The sequence below is a fragment of the Rhinopithecus roxellana genome, chromosome 18 (genome assembly GCF_007565055.1).
Source record: "Rhinopithecus roxellana isolate Shanxi Qingling chromosome 18, ASM756505v1, whole genome shotgun sequence".
Lineage (NCBI taxonomy): Eukaryota > Metazoa > Chordata > Mammalia > Primates > Cercopithecidae > Rhinopithecus > Rhinopithecus roxellana.
This window is the reverse complement of record NC_044566.1, coordinates 58,458,296-58,479,394: the sequence shown is the minus strand read 5'-3', so window position 1 is coordinate 58,479,394 and position 21,099 is coordinate 58,458,296. Positions and strand designations below refer to the sequence as shown.

Genomic DNA, 21,099 nt, shown 5'->3' with positions numbered 1-21,099 from the left:
GTCTTTAGAGATTCTCTTGTGTCTGCTGTTTCTCAAAATAATTAGCTCAAAATAATCCTTATGCCAAAAAGGCATATTTTGGGGTGGCATATTCTGGTCTCCTACAGACTTCAGAATATGAATTTTGGGGTGATACGATTCAACCTATAACAGAAATGTTCTGTATTGATAGTGGCAGTAAGTACATTTAATGTATGCAGTGGCCAAATCTCATCAAACTGTACACTTAAAAAGGTAAATTATACCTCAATAAACCTGACTTTCAAATTACACATCAATTGACTTCACTTAAAAAGAAAGGTGGCTCAGGTGTCTACTATATCCTGCTTGGACAACTGCAGAGGCTGCCAGTCTGATCTGTCTCCTTCATATCTTGTCCTACATCCAGGTCACTTTTCTGCCTAATACTTTTTTAGCTGCCCATTGTCCTCTGCATAAAGAACAATGCCTTAACCTGGGACTCAGGGCTCATGTGACACTTTCACACTTCTCTAATCTTGTCATTTTTCATTGCTTGGATAGCACATTCATTCACCCATAACTGCCTGTGGCTACACACACACACGCACGCACACGCGCGCCCACACACACACACACACACTATACCCCCACCCCTGTTTCTTGCTTCAATGCCTTTGCTTTTGTACATACTTCTTTGCTGAAATGTCCTTCTCTTCTCTTTTTCTAGCCAAATTCTACTCATCTTTTAAATCTCAACTTTCTCTAACATCTTGCTCTTCCCATCCCAGGCTCAGTTAAGTGCCCTCCCCTGAACTCCCTAACCCTTGTGCAAAGTTCTATTGGTGCACTTACCACCATTTATAATTACCTACATGTGTATCATTAGACTGAGTTATTCAGTGAGTATACCAGTACTTCAGCCCACTTGTAAGATATACTTCAAGCTCAGACTCCCCTCAAACTGCCAGCCTTTTCTACCTCTGAAGCTGTAGTCACCCTTCTTATTCTGTTCCAGGGTCTTCTCCAAAGCCATAGAAACTGGCCCCAAGAGAATGCCATGTAAAAACTTTCAACTAATGAGAGAAGAAAGTTTTCTTGCATTCCCTTTCACATTTCCCCACATCCACATGCCATGCGAATTCTCTTTATATGGACAGTGCTGGGAGGCATTCTATATACAATACTGTTTAAGAACATGGAGCAATTCCTTACAAAAATAGAAGTATGCAGAGTCAAACCTACATTGTCTACAGAAGCAGTCTAGATAAAGGCGGATTTGTCTTCTCTGTCCCATTCCTCTCACTTCCTTCAATCATGTATCCTGGCATCATCTCCCAGATAAATATTGCACCCAGTTGTTTAACTTCTTGTTGTAGTAAGCCTATTGGTATATAATATCTTTGTTGTAAACTTTTAAAATTTAAATGATTTTTTTCTCATATTACTGTATCTACCCTTTCTCTTTTTGGTTAGTATTTGCATGGAGTACTCTTTTTCATCCTTCAGTTTCAACCTATTTTCATCTTTGAATCTAAAGTGAGTCTCTTTTAGACAGCATACAGTTGGATCATACTTCTTAAATCTGTTCTCCCCATCTCCATGTTTTGATTGGAAAGTTTAATGCATTTATAATTAAAGTTAATACTCATGAAGAAGGATTTACTTCTGTCATCTTGGGATTTATTTTTTATATGCTTTATAGATTTGTTTGTCCCTCATTTCCTGCATTAATGTATTATTTTGTGTTTAGTTGAGTTTTGTTTTTTTTTTTTTTTTTTTGGTAGTGAAATGTTTAAATTTCTTCCTTATTTTCTTTTGTATGTATTCTCTAGCCATTTTCTTTGTGGTTATTATGGGAGTTAACAACCAAAAGTTCTAATGCTGTAATTTGAACATATACCAGCTTAACCTCAATAACATACAAAGATTCTGCTCCTTCAGCTCTGTCCCCACCTCTTTCACTTGTTGATGCTACAAAATTACGTCTTTACATACTGGGTGCCCCAAAACATAAACTAATAATTATTCATGCATTAGCCTCTTAAATTATATATGAAATAAAATGTGAAGCTATAAACCAAAGCCACAATAACATTGCCTTTGACTAATAATTGTGTTTTTTAAAGTGTTATTAGCCTCTTAAATTACACAGAAAATAAAAAGTAGAGTTATGCACATTGTTACAATAATACTAGCTTTTACAATTTTTTATGTATTTACCTTTACTGGATATTTATGTATTCATATAGCTTCAAATTACTGTCTAGTGTCCTTTTATTTTAACCTGCCAGACTCCCTTTAGCATATCTTGTAAGACAAGTATAATTCACAAAATATTGTCCAGTTTTCTTTTTTCCTTTGCAATTTGAATACATTAGCCCACTCTGACCCACAGAGTTTCTGATGAACATATGCTAATAATATTATAGAAAATTCCTTGTATGTGATGAATCACTTCTCTCTCGCTACTTTTAAGGTTATTTGTTTTTGGCTTTGAACAGTTTGATTAAAATGTGTTTCAGTGTGGATTTCTTTGAATTTCTTCTACTTGGAGTTTATTGACTATCTTGAATGTTTCTATTTGTGTCTTTCACGAAACTTGAGTTGAGGTTTTGACTATTATTTCTTTCAAACAACTTACCTACCTTTTGCTCTCTCTTCTGAGACTTCCAAAATGTGTGTGTTGGATTGCTTGATGTTATCCCATGTGTTCCTTAAACTCTGTTTACTTTTATTCAGTCTTTTTTCTTTCTCAGATTTGATCATTTCCATTGTCCTATCGTTAAGTTTCTCGCTTCTTTCTTTAGCCCACTCAGATCTGATTTTGAAGCCCTCTAGTAAATTTTTCATTTTCATTGTTGTGCTCTTCAGCCCCAGAAATATTTTGTCTTTTTAGACTTTATATCTCTTTATTGGTATTTCCATTTTGTTCACACATTATTTTCTTGACTTTCTCCATATCTTTAAGATGGTTGTTTTAAACTCTTTTGCTAGAATAACTTTTATCAGGTTGTTTTCAGGGACAATTTCTGTTGATATATTTTTTCTTTGAATGGGTCATATGTTCCTGTTTCTTTGCACGACTTGTTATTTTTTGTTGAAAACTGGACATTTGAATCTAATAGTTTGGTAATTCTGGAAATTACATTCTCCTACTTCACCATTCTTGGTGTGTGTGTGTGTGTGTGTGTGTGTGTGTGTACACTGTTATAGACTGTCTCTGTACTGAGGATAAGCCTGAGGTGCACATTTAAAGTTTTCTAGGTCTTCTGTGACCCCGTGCCTTTTCCCCTGGGCATGTGTGGTGATCTTCTAATTTCTCCCAGATATCTGGTACTAGAGGTACACTGGGGAGATTCTAAACTATTCAATTCTGCCTACAGTATGCATGGCAGAAATTACTAATTGATTTTGGCTGTCTTTGATACAGAACCCCAAAATGGCTTTAGCATTATTTCCAACACAATACTAGATTATTACCAAATCCACCAAAGTTTTTATTCTAACGTTGATGTTTTTTAAATAAAACACTCCAAAGGATTTGAGTCATTTAAAAGCACAAAGCAGACACTGTAGTACAATAGATGCTATTCCTTCTACTTCCTCCCATACAAGTTTTCTCTTTAGCTTTTTTTTTCCTTTTTTTTCTTTTGTGTTTCTGTAGATGCTACTAACATTGAGATGACTATAATTTTTAATGATAAGCAGAAGAATTTTAAATTTCTTGCTCCAACATGAGAATCTACTCACTCTGGCTACTTGCTTGGTAGATGATAGTAAGGTTGCTATTTAATAGCTTTTCCTGAATCCCTATATATTGAGAGCGTGTAATAGTCAACTCAAATTATTGCTTTTTAAATCTGTTGTTCTCTATACCTAGAGATGAAATATCCTTTTTTTATATGTTAGCTTAATGTAATGCTGTGTTTCTGTAGCAATTATTTGTATGGAATTACCTGGCAATTTCACTTTACCTTCCTTCAATGTAGACAGAAAAGATTATACCATCATTTCACAGTGTCTCTTTGATTTGTCACTGGGCATTAGGAACTACTTTTGGAAAAAACAGCAATGAAGCAAAATTGTTTCTCTTTTCAATAGAAAAATTCTGTTTAAGGAAATAAAAGTATTTTCCTTATGATAATGGATGAAAAAATATACCTGTCTCACTGCTGGTAAACTCTTCCAAGATTAGAAGGTGTCTCCTTTCAATGTGACTGGGGCATATGAATAGAAGGTGTGGAAGCCATTGCTATTGGCAGGGGAAAGCAAAGATTTGGCATTACAGGTTTTCCTACATTTCACAATAATTTCAGTGGCTGGGGAGTAGTTCCTGGGAACTTAGCCTTTACTCTAGGAAAAGGTATGGGTGAAGATGCTGGTGGGGGGTGGGGTGGGGGCAGCTACTTTCCATTGTAGCTACTTGGAGGAGAGAGGGACACTTGGCAAATTCCTGCTAAATGCCAGGAGCTTTACAGCCATTATTTTTCTTGGTCTTTTCAATAATTTCACAGAAAGTATTATTTTTTTCCAGATGACAAAACTGAGGCTCAGAAAGATTAAGCAATTGTTCCAACTGCCCATAGTTAAACAGAGGTTGTATTTTAATTAAAATTAGGTCTGAATCATAGCTCAACATCCCTTCAGTTTAACTAAAATTTTGCATGAATCTTTTAATCTTTCATTGATAACCATCTCCAAATGACTACTCCTGACTAATCTTGGATTAGCATAGTACTGCTACATTGCTTTCTCATTTATTCTCATAGCCTGACTACAGATTGCAATGCCAAGTACTCTTTTCCCACTCTCGACAATCCATTCATCTCCTGTGAGTCTGGATTTAGTGGCATCTAATGTCTTGAGAGCTTGGCGGGGTCAAGCAGGGTGGCAAAGAAAGAGACCTGATGCCAGGCCATACTCTCCAGTCGCTCTCAGCATGTCCCACGACTTTTTCTAATATCCACCACTGTCTTTCCCTTATAGAAAAGAGAAAGATGATGCAAGCATCTATATGGAAAACCTAAGGCACTGGGGGTTTGCTGGGAGTCTGAGGCGAGAGGACTGAGATACCCTCAATAAAGGGCAACAAGACATGATTCCTGAGGAGAGTGGAAAAGCCAATGTTTATTCTGGCTGCCTTCAATTCAGTCATTGCATTCCACGTCTCTCTAAGGCCTTCCTAAGGTCCCAAATATGGGCCAATGCGGTATGAATCATCTATATGACACTAAATATTTCCTTTATCCAGGATGGGGCAAACAGGAACTTTATATAAATGAAGGTCAAGGGGAAGTGGTAACAGTTAACAAATGGCAGCTAAGTTACTTTCTGATAACTGCCCAAGGTCTCTCTAAGCCCCATTTCTGCAAAGCATGTTGTTGTAATCAGCCTTCTTGGATTAATGCTCAGAGGCAGTAAACAAAACACAAAATAAAAAAATGACAAGCAGCTGGCTAGTACCATCTAGTGGTAGCAAAGGAGCAATAACTTTTAAAATGACCTTTTTAAAAATGGGAAAGGGGAGACTGAAACCATCCATTCCTTTCTGAGGCCATGAATGGTTTACCATGAAGGTGTAGAGCTTCGCTTTTCTCCATGGGAGCTGGAGAGCGGCTCAACGCCAGGGTGCTTTTCAGAGAGAAGACAGCAGAGAGAGATTGAGCTGCATTTCAAGATGAGCTTATTTCAATGCCTGAGACAAGGGCACACAGAACTGTACACATAGCTCATTTTCTGTGTGGTTGTCTCTTGTGGGAGGGAATGGTGCTGCGGATCTCTGGGAGAGCTTGGGGATTCCTGAAAACCAGCTACTTTGTTTATTGCCATCTAAAATCCAAGTCCTGGATAAAACTCTGGCTGTGGCCATTGGTTTTGGAGACCTTGTTGTTTGTGACACCTGCCTCCTTGTATCCTAGGCAGAGTTTCAGAGCAGCAAATGCTTACATGACATTTCTCCAAAGGGTTTTAGCTGATGCAGCTGCATTCCACTGAGCAAATAATCATCATTGCTATGGTTTGTTCAGTACCTACTGTGTGCCAGGTACTGTGGTGAGTCTTTTAGCTGCATTGGCTAATATGAGTCGCAAAACCATTTTGAGGCAGGTATTCTTGGTCTTATTTACATAAAAGAGAAGTGATGCTCAGAGAACTCACATGACTTGCCCAAGATCATAGAGGTCATGGAGGTGGTGCTGGGAGTCATTCGCACAGCAAGGTACCTGACAGCCACTGTGGAGGATGAGCTCACAGCTTCAGCACCATCTCTATCCTCAGAAAGCTTATGATATTTTTAGGAAGGTAGGACATGCACAAAAATAGAAATATACCATGAGGGCCTGTGCAAGATGGTTATGTTTCTGGAGATTGCTGACAAGGCTATTGAGTCTAAGAGACAGGCTGAGATGTCAATTCCCCTATCCCCATATGAATAGGCAGCCAAGCCACCCAGAAACATTCGCAATCTCCCTTTCCTCATTGAATGACGTTTAAATGTGCCTGACTTGTTGATCATCAATGAGGTGGCACTTGCTGGAATAAGAAAATGCTGTGATCGAGAAGATGGATCTGGTGCCAGGACAAGGTGGTCTAGAGTAAAGATTCTGGGGTCAGGGAGATTCATTAGGAGGAAGTTGTGAGTCACTCAGGTGTCAGGAGATGCACTGAAATGAAGAGACAGCTGTGGGGATGGAGAGGACGAGTTGACAGGCCAGACATTGTAAAAGAACCAGAGACAGTAATTGGGCCCTGTTCCTTGAGAGATGAGGAACAAATATGACCTGGTGAGAAGGAGAAAAAGCTGTGTGGGTGCTTCTGGGTGTGTGTGACAGTATGTGTGTGAGTGCAGATGTGTGTATGATTGTGTGTGTGTGTGGGCGTGGATGTGTGTGAATATGTGTTCGTATGTGAGTGTGTGTGTGAACATATGAATATGTGAGTATGTGTGTGTGAGAATGTGTGTGTATGTGTGGGCATAAATGTGTATATGTGTATGTAAGTGTGTATGGATGTGAATGTGTGTGTGTGAATAAGGGTGTGTATGTGAGTGTGTGGGTGGGTGGGAATGTGTGACTGTGAATTTGTGTGTGTGTGAACGTGAATGTGTGTGAGTGTGTGTGTGAGTGTGTGTATGGAGGTCTAGCAGGAGAATGTTGTACCTGGTCTCTGAGTTGTTTGTAGAAATGGGACACAGCTTCTCTTCTCTAACCCATATTGTTTGAGCAGATTGAGTTCTCTAAAGAGGAGATGTTTATATAAAACTAAAACAAAAGGTGTTTCTTCATTGGATGTGGTGGACAAGAAAACAAAAATTGGAACCAACATCCTACTTTCCTTATTATGTTCCTTTGATTTCAAGGTAAGATGGCCTCAATCAGGGCATTCCCCTGTCTGAACTGAAGGGGCTGGTGGTGGACACGGTTCGAATGATCCACCCTGAAAATGACTTGAAAGTTACAAGGGCAGAGCTCCAGCTGAAGGGCAAAGAGGAGACAGGTCATCTGTAAGGCTTCCACTTTGTGACCCACGTTGAATCTCCTTACAGTATGCACTGCACACACATTCACACATATACAAATACACACGTGCACATTCAAACAAAAGCACACAAATTCGCACGTATACATGCACACATGCAAATATGTAAACACACATGTACACATGGAAACACAAAAACAGACACAGATACACACCTATGCAAACACAGGTGCATAAGCACACACATGCATGCACACATACCCACACAAATATACACACAAACACACACATGTACACACACAACACAGCAGTGCTTACTCAGAGGGAATTACAGCAGAAGGAGCAGGAGGTGTTTACTTCTCACTTGATACACAAAACCCGGGCAGAGAAAAACATGTACTTATTATTAGCTCAACTTATAAAATCTTGCTCGGGGGTGCAAAATTTAGTGATACAAGGAAGTAGAACTATCTTATGGCCAGGGTTTTCTGACCACTATGTCAATTAATTTATACAGACCCATACATCCTATATGAAGTGTAACTTTCATTTCCCCTTTCCCATGGTGAATAACACAAAACTTTTAGAAAACTCTTCAGACAAGCAATAAAATAAATTCATTGTTGTGCATGTTGGGTATGAGATGATGGTGGAACATCCTAGGTTTCAAATGATCCCTAAGGAGCAGGTTGGAGTGGAGCTTGGGTGAGAATCAGGGCTGGAAATATGAATGTGGAAATGAGCAGCATAGAAGCACATTTTTATTAGGAATTGGAAGAGCTCACACATGATTCAGAGAAACAGCACCACCGGGAATGTTGGCTAATATTATTAGGTAAATATCACTCAGAGAATGTCAGCATTTAATGAAGACCCCCTGAATGTACTTTTATTAAATTGTAAATGATATGCTCAAAGGGTTCTGAATTTGTTGATGTAAGTTTACTTTGTTCAGTCACATGAAATTAGGTTCTCCCTCATTTGTGAACCACTCCCTTAGAGAAGAGCTATGTTGATATGACCCCAAACTACCAAGTCGTAATTAATTTGGGGCTTGCGATAGGCCCAGCAAGTGATATAAATTGCTCTAGAATTGAATTATGAGTAGAAATCAAGCATAGGCAAGTGAGGAGAGAGAGGAATATGGAGACAGGAGGAAGAGAAACTTATTATTATGCTGTGGCCAATTTCATTATGCTGTGAAGGTATAACATAATTTGGAATCATTAATAGTTATATGAATCCCTTCTGAACTCTTGGGTTCTGAGGAAAGTTTTGCGCTGGTAAAATAGTTGCCATATATGCCTGACTATAAGGTGAGTTTATAATTTTTTCTTAAACAATTATCACTTAGAGAAGAGGGACTTTGATATTACATGGTATGGGCTTTATTATTGATACTTAATTTTGAATAATAAAGATATATTTGGGAAAGACACATTTGTCTGAAAATACCTTAAGCAATGCTAATTTTGAAAACTTTTTAAGGTCAGCCGATAAAATTTTTTTTTTTTTTTTTTTTTTTTTGAGGCGGAGTCTGGCTCTGCCGCCCAGGCTGGAGTACAGTGGCCGGATCTCAGCTCACTGCAAGCTCCGCCTCCTGGGTTTACGCCATTCTCCTGCCTCAGCCTCCCAAGTAGCTGGAACTACAGGCACCCACCACCTCGCCCGGCTAGTTTTTTGTATTTTTTAGTAGAGACGGGGTTTCACCATGTTAGCCAGGATGGTCTCGATCTCCTGACCTCGTAATCCGCCCGTCTCGGCCTCCCAAAGTGCCGGGATTACAGGCTTGAAAAAATTTAACACAGTTTAAATTATTGTAAGCACAATTTAAAGTATAATATTTCACATGTACCCCTGTGTATATGGTCATGCAATTTCAAATGTTGAATGTAAGGAAGGCTTAAAGTTTCAAAGATTACTTTTAGGAGGAATACAGTAAATGATAATGTAGAGGCTGAAAATAAATACCTCTCAGATGAACAAAACAATTTTCTAAAAAAAATACACAAATTGACTTCTTCTGGCTTGAGATGAGATATTCATTGACGGCCTGCCCACATATGGAAAAGAACCATCTCTCAATCAATTTAGACTGTAAGAAAGACATGGGCCCTGGAACCTGTTAGAAAAGTGAGTCAAGCAATGGTGAAAGCAATAAAGACAAGATGTGAATGAGGCATTCGAATAAAATTGTTTCAAATGCAATGTTGCTAAATTAATATAAACTTGCTCTTGTAAGTCGGTATGTGAAACTCAATGAATAAATTAGATAGTAGTAGAATTTGCCTATTTGTTTTTTCCGTTTATTTACATTGAATTAATAAAGATAATAGGAGGATGAGGTTTCAGTATTCTATTCAAACTTTATTTTAAGTGATGTTAATTACAGTATTTGAAGGGAAGGTTCTAATTCCACACAAAATGGAAGAATCTAAAATGTATTCATTAAACTGCTAAAAAATAGAGTGGTGAGAATACAACAGAAGTCCAATTTAGATTCTGAGTGTTGTCACCGTGTTATTACGATCACATAGCCTCTTCCAAACTTATAACTGGAGCTCCTGGAAGCTACGTCATACTCTGGTCGAAGAACCAAAAACCACAGTGTAAAACTGAATTAAGTCCTGAATTATTGGCTTCATCACATGCACCCTCTTCCACCTCAAAATGTCACAAAAGAAAGAGTTACCACACCCTGCAGACCTTTTGGTGTAAAAGAGGTGTTGATGAACTGGAGTAGAAACAGATCATGAAGAGCTGTCTTGAAAAGTCCCTTTCAGGTGAGTTTGTACACACCATCTAACAAGGAGCCTCTCATCAAGTAGGGTCAGGCAACCACGGTTCATTTCTCAAGAAGTAACAATTTCATTCATTTACTCAATATGCATTTGCAAAGTGCCTACATATCATCAGGTTCCAATTGCAGTTATTTCTAGGTAAAAAAGAAACGTGGCATCTCTAGAGGGGCCACCTAGCTCCCCAAGTCAACAGCTGAAAGGCCCTTTTGTGGAATTGGGTTTCTTCTGTACTTCTGAAAGGGTAACACCTTAAAGCTGAATTGTCTTTAAAACCTGGAGGTCTGATATAATATTTAGCAATATTTGCATCCCAGATATACAACATTGAAAGATACACTAAGTTCTGAAGGGAGCTATGCTTCAAAATACTTTAAACGATTGTACAGTATTCATTGAGGCTTGAAATTCTAGTCCTAGACTGAGCTTGTGACCACTGACATTGACATTCTTGCCATCCAGGAGCGCTGACAGTGTCAGTTTGATACCTAGCTTTAGGGTCCTGAGTGTATCTACACCTATCAGGTTGGATGTGTTCACTTTACCTGCCAAGCAGTCTTCAGAGTCAATCTGATACCTGGCTGCTATTCTGAAATGAGTATTACTGTTTCCTGCTGTCCAGGAGAGATTGACAGCACTCTCCAATTTCTTGTTCACCTTCTGGTAAATGGAGCCACCAAACTTTTGTCCTGTCATTCACATGTGTGAAGCTGGAATTCATCAGTCTTGTAGCCAACCGCAAAGTTACTCTGGGTTACTCTGGACTTTGCAGTCTCAAAATTCATTTGGTTGCCAGCCAGCCAACCTTCCTAACCCAGCACCAGCATGCCCCAGATTAAAGGCCCAGTGATGTCCAAATCCATGTTGCAGCCAGGCTGATGGGTTCCCGATCATACCCTGTCTTGATTTTAGCACGTTTTTCCCCCAGTGTTAGGTAAGAAGGATGAATGGAAGGTCAGCTTCAGTCCACATGCGAGCTGATCTTCTGTGGCAGTCTTGGTGCCTCATATGTTGTCAGTGTTCCATTTCCCCATAAATGCCAAGCCGCATTCAAGGCTTCTGTATTTGGTTTCCAGGCTGTCCATCACTTTGGTGGTCTCGTCTCAGTCTTGGCTGAACCCGAACTTGTAAATTCCAATTCATTCTCAGATTTTGTTTTTAAATAAAGTTTTAGTGTGGTAAGTCCATAGCTTCAGTGAAGGGATCCCTGGCAGATTTGTCAAGGTTGGCATGTGTGAGTGGCACAGCCATCCTCTGCTGGGAGGTGGTGATGATGGCCTCCAGCAGCCATGGCGGGAACGTACGGCTATTTGCCTATTTGTATTAAGAATGTTTATATTTCAATAGGCCAAAATCATTTTGGGGAATGAGAGAGAAGAAGGTTAAAAATTTCATTTGAAACCTGGAGAAAGGCTGCTTTTTGTCATCTCCCCATTCCAAAAAATGAGAAGGCCACATCTCATCACTGGGTAATCTTTACAAGCGACCAGTTGCTTTGTGTGCACATAGGAGCCTGGCATCAAAGAAGGATGTCATGCAGGGAGGAATTTGCTCTGGCACGGTCTCTAGCCTCCCCTTCACCGGAGTCAAAGAGATACTGGCTTTGGCAATTTGTGTTTCAGCCTAGGTCCATTCTAGGTGGTATGAACATGCAATATTTCTCAAACTTTTCCGAAGCAGGACCCACCTTGGCAAAAGAGCATGGAGACTGACGCCTGAATGTCATAGAATGTCTCTGATTTAACATTAAAAAGTTACGCAAATTTTACATATTTTTGCATCTCTAGATGTCATGGCATAGCACCATGCGTTCCCCTATAGTGACTGATACTCCCAGTTGAAAAGTATGGTATAGGCCTGGGCTTTGGAGTCTGAAAGATATAGTGGCCTTGCTGCCTATAACAAGCTGACCTTGGGTTTGTAATGTAAACACTGTGAGCTTTGATTTTCTTTTCTTTTTCTTTTTTTTTTCTTGAGACGGGGTTGCAATTTGTCACCCAGGCTGGAGTGCCATGGTGCAGTGGCACGATCTCAGTTCACTGCAGCCTTGACCTCTCGGGCTCAAGTGATCTTCTTACCTCAGCCCCCTACAAGTAGCTGGGACTGTAGTCATGTGCCACCATATCCAGCTAATTTTTGTTTTTTTTTTTGGTAGAGATTGGGTTTCACCATGTTGCCCAGCTGGTCTTGAACCCCTGAGCTCAAGTGATCCATCCACCTTGACCTCCCAAAGTGTTAGAATTACAGCTGTAAGCCACCGCGCTGGGCCATGAGCTTTGGTTTTCTTACCTATCCAATGCAGACACACCTTGGAGGGTTGTAATGGGGATTAAAAGAGATGCCTGATATAATAAGTGTAACAAATGTTGGCTCCTCCTTAAGCACCACACTATGCTTAGAGACATAGCAGCTTGGAGAGACTTATCCAGAAGTTTAGACTTGTCCACTGTCAAGCCTGGAGTGGCTTAGATCCCAATGCCACATTGATTCTTGTAGAGATTTAGCATGGAGGTCACCCAACAGATGTCTGGGGTTACTCTAGACCTCACTTTCTAGATTGAGGTCCTTGGAATTTGGGAGTGGAAGAGACTTAGAAGATGACTTACTTTTTAGAAAAGAATGAGGCAGTTACTGCCAGAAGCAAGTATTCCCTTGTTCTTCTTGAACTCCCTCTTCTTCTCTCATTTTGTCTCTAGGCCTCTTCAGTCCTTTTATTGATCCTTTATTCCATTGAAAGTCTTCTTGAAGACAACAGAGTCCTGTTAATAGTCACATTTAATTGTTTCTTCTTAATCCCCATCCTATTTAATCTATTTGTCTAGTTTGATGCTATGAGCCTTTCAGTTTTGTAATGTTTCTCCTTTGGTTTCCCTAGAACTCCTCTAACAGGTTCAGGTTGCCTCTGTCCTCCCTCGTTGCATTCCATGCCTTTTTCCATTCAGCTTTTAAATGCCTTTGTTTTGTCCTTAGCCTTTCATATTTGGATTCCTTTGTATATTTACCTGGGCTCATCTGTTCCTACGACTTCAATATCATTCTCTGGTTTTTCTCCCTCCAATTCATGCTCTGCACACCATTGCGCTTTTATTTTAAAGTAGCTTAATGGAATTGCTGGAGTACAAGCATTTCAGAGAATGATTGGAGTGTGCCTTGAGAACTAGACAGGAACAAAATCACAGATACCTTATACCCACGTTACTGGATCAATCTTGATAGAATAGTTATGCTAGTATAAAAACAACGTCACAAACTCATTGGCTTCATACAACAAGAACTAGCTCACAGCAACATCTTCCACAAGTAGCTGGGGGGTTCTGCTTTTTGTCATCCTGACTGAGGAATCCAGACTGATGAAATAGATTTGATCTGAAACATTGCCTGTTGCCAAACCAGACACAAGGGGATGGAAGACAGAATTGCATATTGGCTCTTAAAACTTCTGCCTCGAAATCACTTGTACTACATCTGAAAATGTGTCATTGGCTAAATCAGGTCATACAGCCATATCCAATTTCAAGAGGGCAGAGCATTGTCCTTCTTCCATGTACCTAGAGGAGTGCTGGAAATATGTGGTGAATAGCCCTGATGACTACCCAGTTCTATCACACAACACGTAATTTAGTTTCCCTTTGACATGCAAAAAAAAAATTTACCTCTTTCCTAAGGGATTATAACCCCAAATTTTAACCAACTGACTGGATCCTACTTCAAGTCCAGGATCTCTGAGTGATGCCTTTGGTCACCTTGGTCTTGACATGTACCCTGTTATTACAGAGACTTATACATTCATAAGGTAAGTTGTTTGTTTCTCCTTACACCCTTTATAACAGTATACCAAGGTCAGGATGGCCCCAGTAGACATTCAGATGAAGGAAAAATGCAAGATGCAAGATACATTCATCACTGGTTTACAGCAAGGGCAAAGATGTTGCAATGGCTCTCTACCCTTGGAACAAGGCATGCTATACAGTCATCCCTCAATATCTGTGGGAGATTAGTTTCAAGACACCCTGCAAATACCAAAATCCTTGGATGCTCAAGTCCCTTATATAAATGGTATAGTATTTGCATATAACCTATGCACATCTTCCTGTACAATTGTTATACTGCATTGTCTTACAGGTTTGTATTTTTTATTGTGGTGGTGTTATGTTTATCACTTTGTTCCCCCCAAATATATTCCATCTGAGGTTGGTTGACTTTGAGATGCAGAACCTGTGGATATGCAGGGACAACTGTATATGATTAGGTTTCAGATTCTGTTCCCTGGAAAGTGCTCTTCAGTCTGTTGTTTTCTGTAGCTCTTAGCTCCACCTCCTGTGAGGTTTTCTTCCTTTCATTATCCTCCTTGGGTATTGGCTAGAATATGCCTTCAGCAGGTGCTGTAACATTTTCTCAGTCTACTTCTTGCCTGTTGATGTTCAAGGGCCTATGGGTCATTTTCAGTTCCAAACACTCAAAAAGTGTCTTTTAGTGCAGGTTGATAATTATTTTGCTGTATGACTCTCAAACACTGAGATTCTTATCTGTTCAATTACAGTCAGTTTCATATGCCAATAACCATACTAGCAGTCCTCAAGACTCAAGAGTCTTAATTTTCATATTAGCTATAATTTTTTACTTTATTGCTGTCACTAGCTACCACTCCCTCCTATCCTTGAATTAATTTTTGCTGCCTGGGCCTGTCAGACATGGGTGGAAAAATCACCTTTAGATTCTTTTCCCTGAGCTGTCTTAACCACCTTAAAAGACTTACTGGACACTACAACTTAATTTGATATTTACCCTGGGTACCCTAATTTATCCAGGGATTTTTAAAATGGGTCTCATGACAATTCCTTAATTTGTTCCTAGATGAAGCATTCAGTTTTAATGGGTCGTCTTTGCCCAAAGTTCTACTCATTTTCTTCTGTATGAGTTTGAGAAGCAGTTGCCTTTTTAATGCCAAATTCTCAAATTTCTGGGCCCTCTCCATGTTTTTTACATTATACTTACAAACGAGCCACTACTTTTTTGAGCTCATTTCTTTCTCAGAGAACTATTTCTAGCACAGTCAACTGGAGCTGACACATACTACTTACTGTTTTTCAATCTATTCTCAATCTTGCTACATGTTCATTATGTTTGTAATCTACCTAAAAAGTTCATTTAGGCCAGATATTTCCAACTGCTTTTCTATTGCATAGCATGAGTTACCATTTTTGTAACCTCCAGTATCAGTTTTCTCACCACTGTCATCCAGCCCGTCAACTAATACACATAACTAATTTTCTTTGTTATGAAATTACCCAATTTCTGGTAATAATATCCGTATCAGTCAGATAAGCAAGGTTATGCTGAGATTAAAAAACAAACAAACAGAAAACTCCACGGCTTGGGGGGCGGAGCAAGATGGCCGAATAGGAACAACTCCAGTCTCCAACTCCCAGCGCGAGCGACACAGAAGACCGGTGATTTCTGCATTTTCAACTGAGGTACTGGGGTCATCTCACTAGGGAGTGCCGGACAATCGGTGCTGGTCAGCTGCTGCAGCCTGACCAGCGAGAGCTGAAGCAGGGCGAGGCATCGCCTCACCTGGAAGCGCAAGGGGGAAGGGGATCCGTTTTCCTAGCCAGGGGAACTGAGACACACAACACCTGGAAAATCGGGTAACTCCCACCCCAATACTGCGCTGTAAGCATACAGGCATTCCAGGAGAATATATCCCACACCTGGCCGGGAGGGTCCCACGCCCACGAAGCCTCCCTCACTGCTAACACAGCAGTCTGCCGCGATCTATCCGCAAGGCAGCAGCGAGGCTGGGGGAGGGGCGCCCGCCATTGCTGAGGCTTAAGTAGGTAAACAAAGCCGCTGGGAAGCTCGAACTGGGTGGAGCTCACAGCAGCTCAAGGAAGCCTGCCTGTCTCTGTAGTCTCCACCTCTGGGGACAGCGCACAGCTGAAGACCAACAGGGGAAGTAGCGGGAGCCGCTGCAGACGCGAACGACTCTGTCTGACAGCTTTGGGGAGAGCCGCGGATCTCCCAACGCGGAGGTTGAGATCTGAGAACGGACAGACTGCCTGCTCAGGTGTGTCCCTGACCCCTGAGTAGCCTAGCTGGGAGAAATCCCCCACTAGGGGCAGTCTGACACCCCACACCTCACAGGGTGGAGTACACCCCTGAGAGGACACTTCCAAAGGAAGAATCAGACAGGTACACTCGCTGTTCAGCAATATTCTATCTTCGGCAACCTCTGCTGCTGATACCCAGGCAAACAGGGTCTGGAGTGGACCTCAAGCAATCTCCAACAGACCAACAGAGAGTCCTTCTGACTGTCAGAAGGAAAACTATCAAACAGGAAGGACACCTATACCAAAACCCCATCAGTTCGTCACCACCATCAAAGACCAGAGACAGATAAAACCACAAAGATGGGGAAGAAGCAGGGCAGAAAAGCTGGAAATTCAAAAAATAAGAGCGCATCTCCCCCTGCAAAGGAGCGCAGCCCATCACCAGCAACGGATCAAAGCTGGTCAGAGAATGACTTGGACGAGAGGAGAGAAGAAGGCTTCAGTCCATCAAACTTCTCAGAGCTAAAGGAGGAATTACGTACCCAGCGCAAAGAAACTAAAAATCTTGAAAAAAGAGTGGAAGAATTGACAGCTAGACTCATTAATGCAGAGAAGATCATAAACGAAATGACAGAGATGAAAACCATGACACGAGAAATACGTGACAAATGCACAAGCTTCAGTAACCGACTCGATCAACTGGAAGAAAGAGTATCAGCGATTGAAGATCAAATGAATGAAATGAAGCGAGAAGAGAAACCAAAAGAAAAAAGAAGAAAAAGAAATGAGCAAAGCCTGCAAGAAGTATGGGATTACGTAAAAAGACCAAATCTACGTCTGATTGGGGTGCCTGAAAGTGAGGGGGAAAATGGAACCAAGTTGGAAAACACTCTTCAGGATATCATCCAGGAGAACTTCCCCAACCTAGTAGGGCAGGCCAACATTCAAATTCAGGAAATACAGAGAACGCCACAAAGATACTCCTCCAGAAGAGCAACTCCAAGACACATAATTGCCAGATTCACCAAAGTTGAAATGAAGGAAAAAATCTTAAGGGCAGCCAGAGAGAAAGGTCGGGTCACCCACAAAGGGAAGCCCATCAGACTAACAGCAGATCTCTCGGCAGAAACTCTACAAGCCAGAAGAGAGTGGGGGCCAATATTCAACGTTCTTAAAGAAAAGAATTTTAAACCCAGAATTTCATATCCAGCCAAACTAAGTTTCATAAGTGAAGGAGAAATAAAATCCTTTACAGATAAGCAAATGCTTAGAGATTTTGTCACCACCAGGCCTGCCTTACAAGAGACCCTGAAGGAAGCCCTAAACATGGAAAGGAACAACCGGTACCAGCCATCGCAAAAACTTGGCAAAATGTAAAGACCATCGAGGCTAGGAAGAAACTGCATCAACTAACGAGCAAAATAACCAGTTAATATCATAATGGCAGGATCAAGTTCACACATAACAATATTAACCTTAAATGTTAATGGACTAAATGCTCCAATTAAAAGACACAGACTGGCAAACTGGATAAAGAGTCAAGACCCATCAGTCTGCTGTATTCAGGAGACCCATCTCACATGCAGAGACACACATAGGCTCAAAATAAAGGGATGGAGGAAGATCTACCAAGCAAATGGAGAACAAAAAAAAGCAGGGGTTGCAATCCTAGTCTCTGATAAAACAGACTTTAAACCATCAAAGATCAAAAGAGATAAAGAAGGCCATTACATAATGGTAAAGGGATCAATTCAACAGGAAGAGCTAACTCTCCTAAATATATATGCACCCAATACAGGAGCACCCAGATTCATAAAGCAAGTCCTTAGAGACTTACAAAGAGACTTAGACTCCCATACAATAATAATGGGAGACTTCAACACTCCGCTGTCAACATTAGACAGATCAACGAGACAGAAAGTTAACAAGGATATCCAGGAATTGAACTCATCTCTGCACCAAGCGGACCTAATAGACATCTATAGAACTCTCCACCCCAAATCAACAGAATATACATTCTTCTCAGCACCACATCGCACTTATTCCAAAATTGACCACATAATTGGAAGTAAAGTACTCCTCAGCAAATGTAAAAGAACAGAAATTATAACAAACTGTCTCTCAGACCACAGTGCAATCAAACTAGAACTCAGGACTAAGAAACTCAATCAAAACCGCTCAACTACATGGAAACTGAACAACCTGCTCCTGAATGACTACTGGGTACATAACGAAATGAAAGCGGAAATAAAGATGTTCTTTGAAACCAATGAGAACAAAGATACAACATACCAGAATCTCTGGGACACATTTAAAGCAGTGTGTAGAGGGAAATTTATAGCACTAAATGCCCACAAGAGAAAGCAGGAAAGATCTAAAATTGACACTCTAACATCACAATTAAAAGAACTAGAGAGGCAAGAGCAATCACATTCAAAAGCTAGCAGAAGGCAAGAAATAACTAAGATCAGAGCAGAACTGAAGGAGATAGAGACACAAAAAACCCTCCAAAACATCAATGAATCCAGGAGTTGGTTTTTTGAAAAGATCAACAAAATTGACAGACCGCTAGCAAGGCTAATAAAGAAAAAAAGAGAGAGGAATCAAATAGATGCAATAAAAAATGATAAAGGGGATATCACCACTGACCCCACAGAAATACAAACTACCATCAGAGAATACTATAAACGCCTCTACGCAAATCAACTAGAAAATCTAGAAGAAATGGATAATTTCCTGGACACTTACACTCTCCCAAGGCTAAACCAGGAAGAAGTTGAATCCCTGAATAGACCAATAGCAGGCTCTGAAATTGAGGCAACAATTAATAGCCTACCCACCAAAAAAAGTCCAGGACCAGATGGATTCACAGCTGAATTCTACCAGAGGTACAAGGAGGAGCTGGTACCATTCCTTCTGAAACTATTCCAATCAATAGAAAAAGAGGGAATCCTCCCTAACTCATTTTATGAGGCCAACATCATCCTGATACCAAAGCCTGGCAGAGACACAACAAAAAAAGAGAATTTTAGACCAATATCCCTGATGAACATTGATGCAAAAATCCTCAATAAAATACTGGCAAACCGGATTCAGCAGCACATCAAAAAGCTTATCCACCATGATCAAGTGGGCTTCATCCCTGGGATGCAAGGCTGGTTCAACATTCGCAAATCAATAAACGTAATCCAGCATATAAACAGAACCAAAGACAAGAACCACATGATTGTCTCAATAGATGCAGAAAAGGCTTTTGACAAAATTCAACAGCCCTTCATGCTAAAAACGCTCAATAAATTCGGTATTGATGGAACGTACCTCAAAATAATAAGAGCTATTTATGACAAACCCACAGCTAATATCATACTGAATGGGCAAAAACTGGAAAAATTCCCTTTGAAAACTGGCACAAGACAGGGATGCCCTCTCTCACCACTCCTATTCAACATAGTGTTGGAAGTTCTGGCTAGAGCAGTCAGGCAAGAGAAAGAAATCAAGGGTATCCAGTTAGGAAAAGAAGAAGTCAAATTGTCCCTGTTTGCAGATGACATGATTGTATATTTAGAAAACCCCATCGTCTCAGCCCAAAATCTCCTTAAGCTGATAAGCAACTTCAGCAAAGTCTCAGGATACAAAATCAATGTGCAAAAATCACAAGCATTCTTATACACCAGTAACAGACAAGCAGAGAGCCAAATCAGGAATGAACTTCCATTCACAATTGCTTCAAAGAGAATAAAATACCTAGGAATCCAGCTTACAAGGGATGTAAAGGACCTCTTCAAGGAGAACTACAAACCACTGCTCAGTGAAATCAAAGAGGACACAAACAAATGGAAGAACATACCATGCTCATGGATAGGAAGAATCAATATCGTGAAAATGGCCATACTCCCCAAGGTTATTTATAGATTCAATGCCATCCCCATCAAGCTACCAATGACTTTCTTCACAGAATTGGAAAAAACTGCTTTAAAGTTCATATGGAACCAAAAAAGAGCCCGCATTGCCAAGACAATCCTAAGTCAAAAGGACAAAGCTGGAGGCGTCACGCTACCTGACTTCAAACTATACTACAAGGCTACAGTAACCAAAACAGCATGGTACTGGTACCAAAACAGAGATATAGACCAATGGAACAGAACAGAGTCCTCAGAAATAATACCGCACATCTACAGCCATCTGATCTTTGACAAACCTGAGAGAAACAAGAAATGGGGAAAGGATTCCCTATTTAATAAATGGTGCTGGGAAAATTGGCTAGCCATAAGTAGAAAGCTGAAACTGGATCCTTTCCTTACCCCTTATACGAAGATTAATTCAAGATAGATTAGAGACTTAAATGTTAGACCTAATACCATAAAAACCCTAGAAGAAAATCTAGGTAGTACCATTCAGGACATAGGCATGGGCAAGGACTTCATGTCTAAAACACCAAAAGCAACGGCAGCAAAAGCCAAAATTGACAAATGGGATCTAATTAAACTAAAGAGCTTTTGCACAGCAAAAGAAACTACCATCAGAGTGAACAGGCAACCTACAGAATGGGAGAAAATTTTTGCAACCTACTCATCTGACAAAGGGCTAATATCCAGAATCTACAAAGAACTCAAACAAATATACGAGAAAAAAACAAACAACCCCATCAAAAAGTGGGGAAAGGATATGAACAGACATTTCTCAAAAGAAGATATTCATACAGCCAACAGACACATGAAAAAATGCTCATCATCAGTCGCCATCAGAGAAATGCAAATCAAAACCACAATGAGATACCATCTCACACCAGTTAGAATGGCAATCATTAAGAAGTC

The 21,099-nt window shown here is 40.3% G+C and overlaps 1 pseudogene; it reads right to left on the bottom strand.

Moving 5' to 3' along the window:
• Positions 1 to 10,598: 10,598 nt before the first annotated feature.
• On the bottom strand, positions 10,599 to 11,486 carry LOC104675064 (annotated as a pseudogene).
• Between the last annotated feature and the right edge of the window lie 9,613 nt (positions 11,487 to 21,099).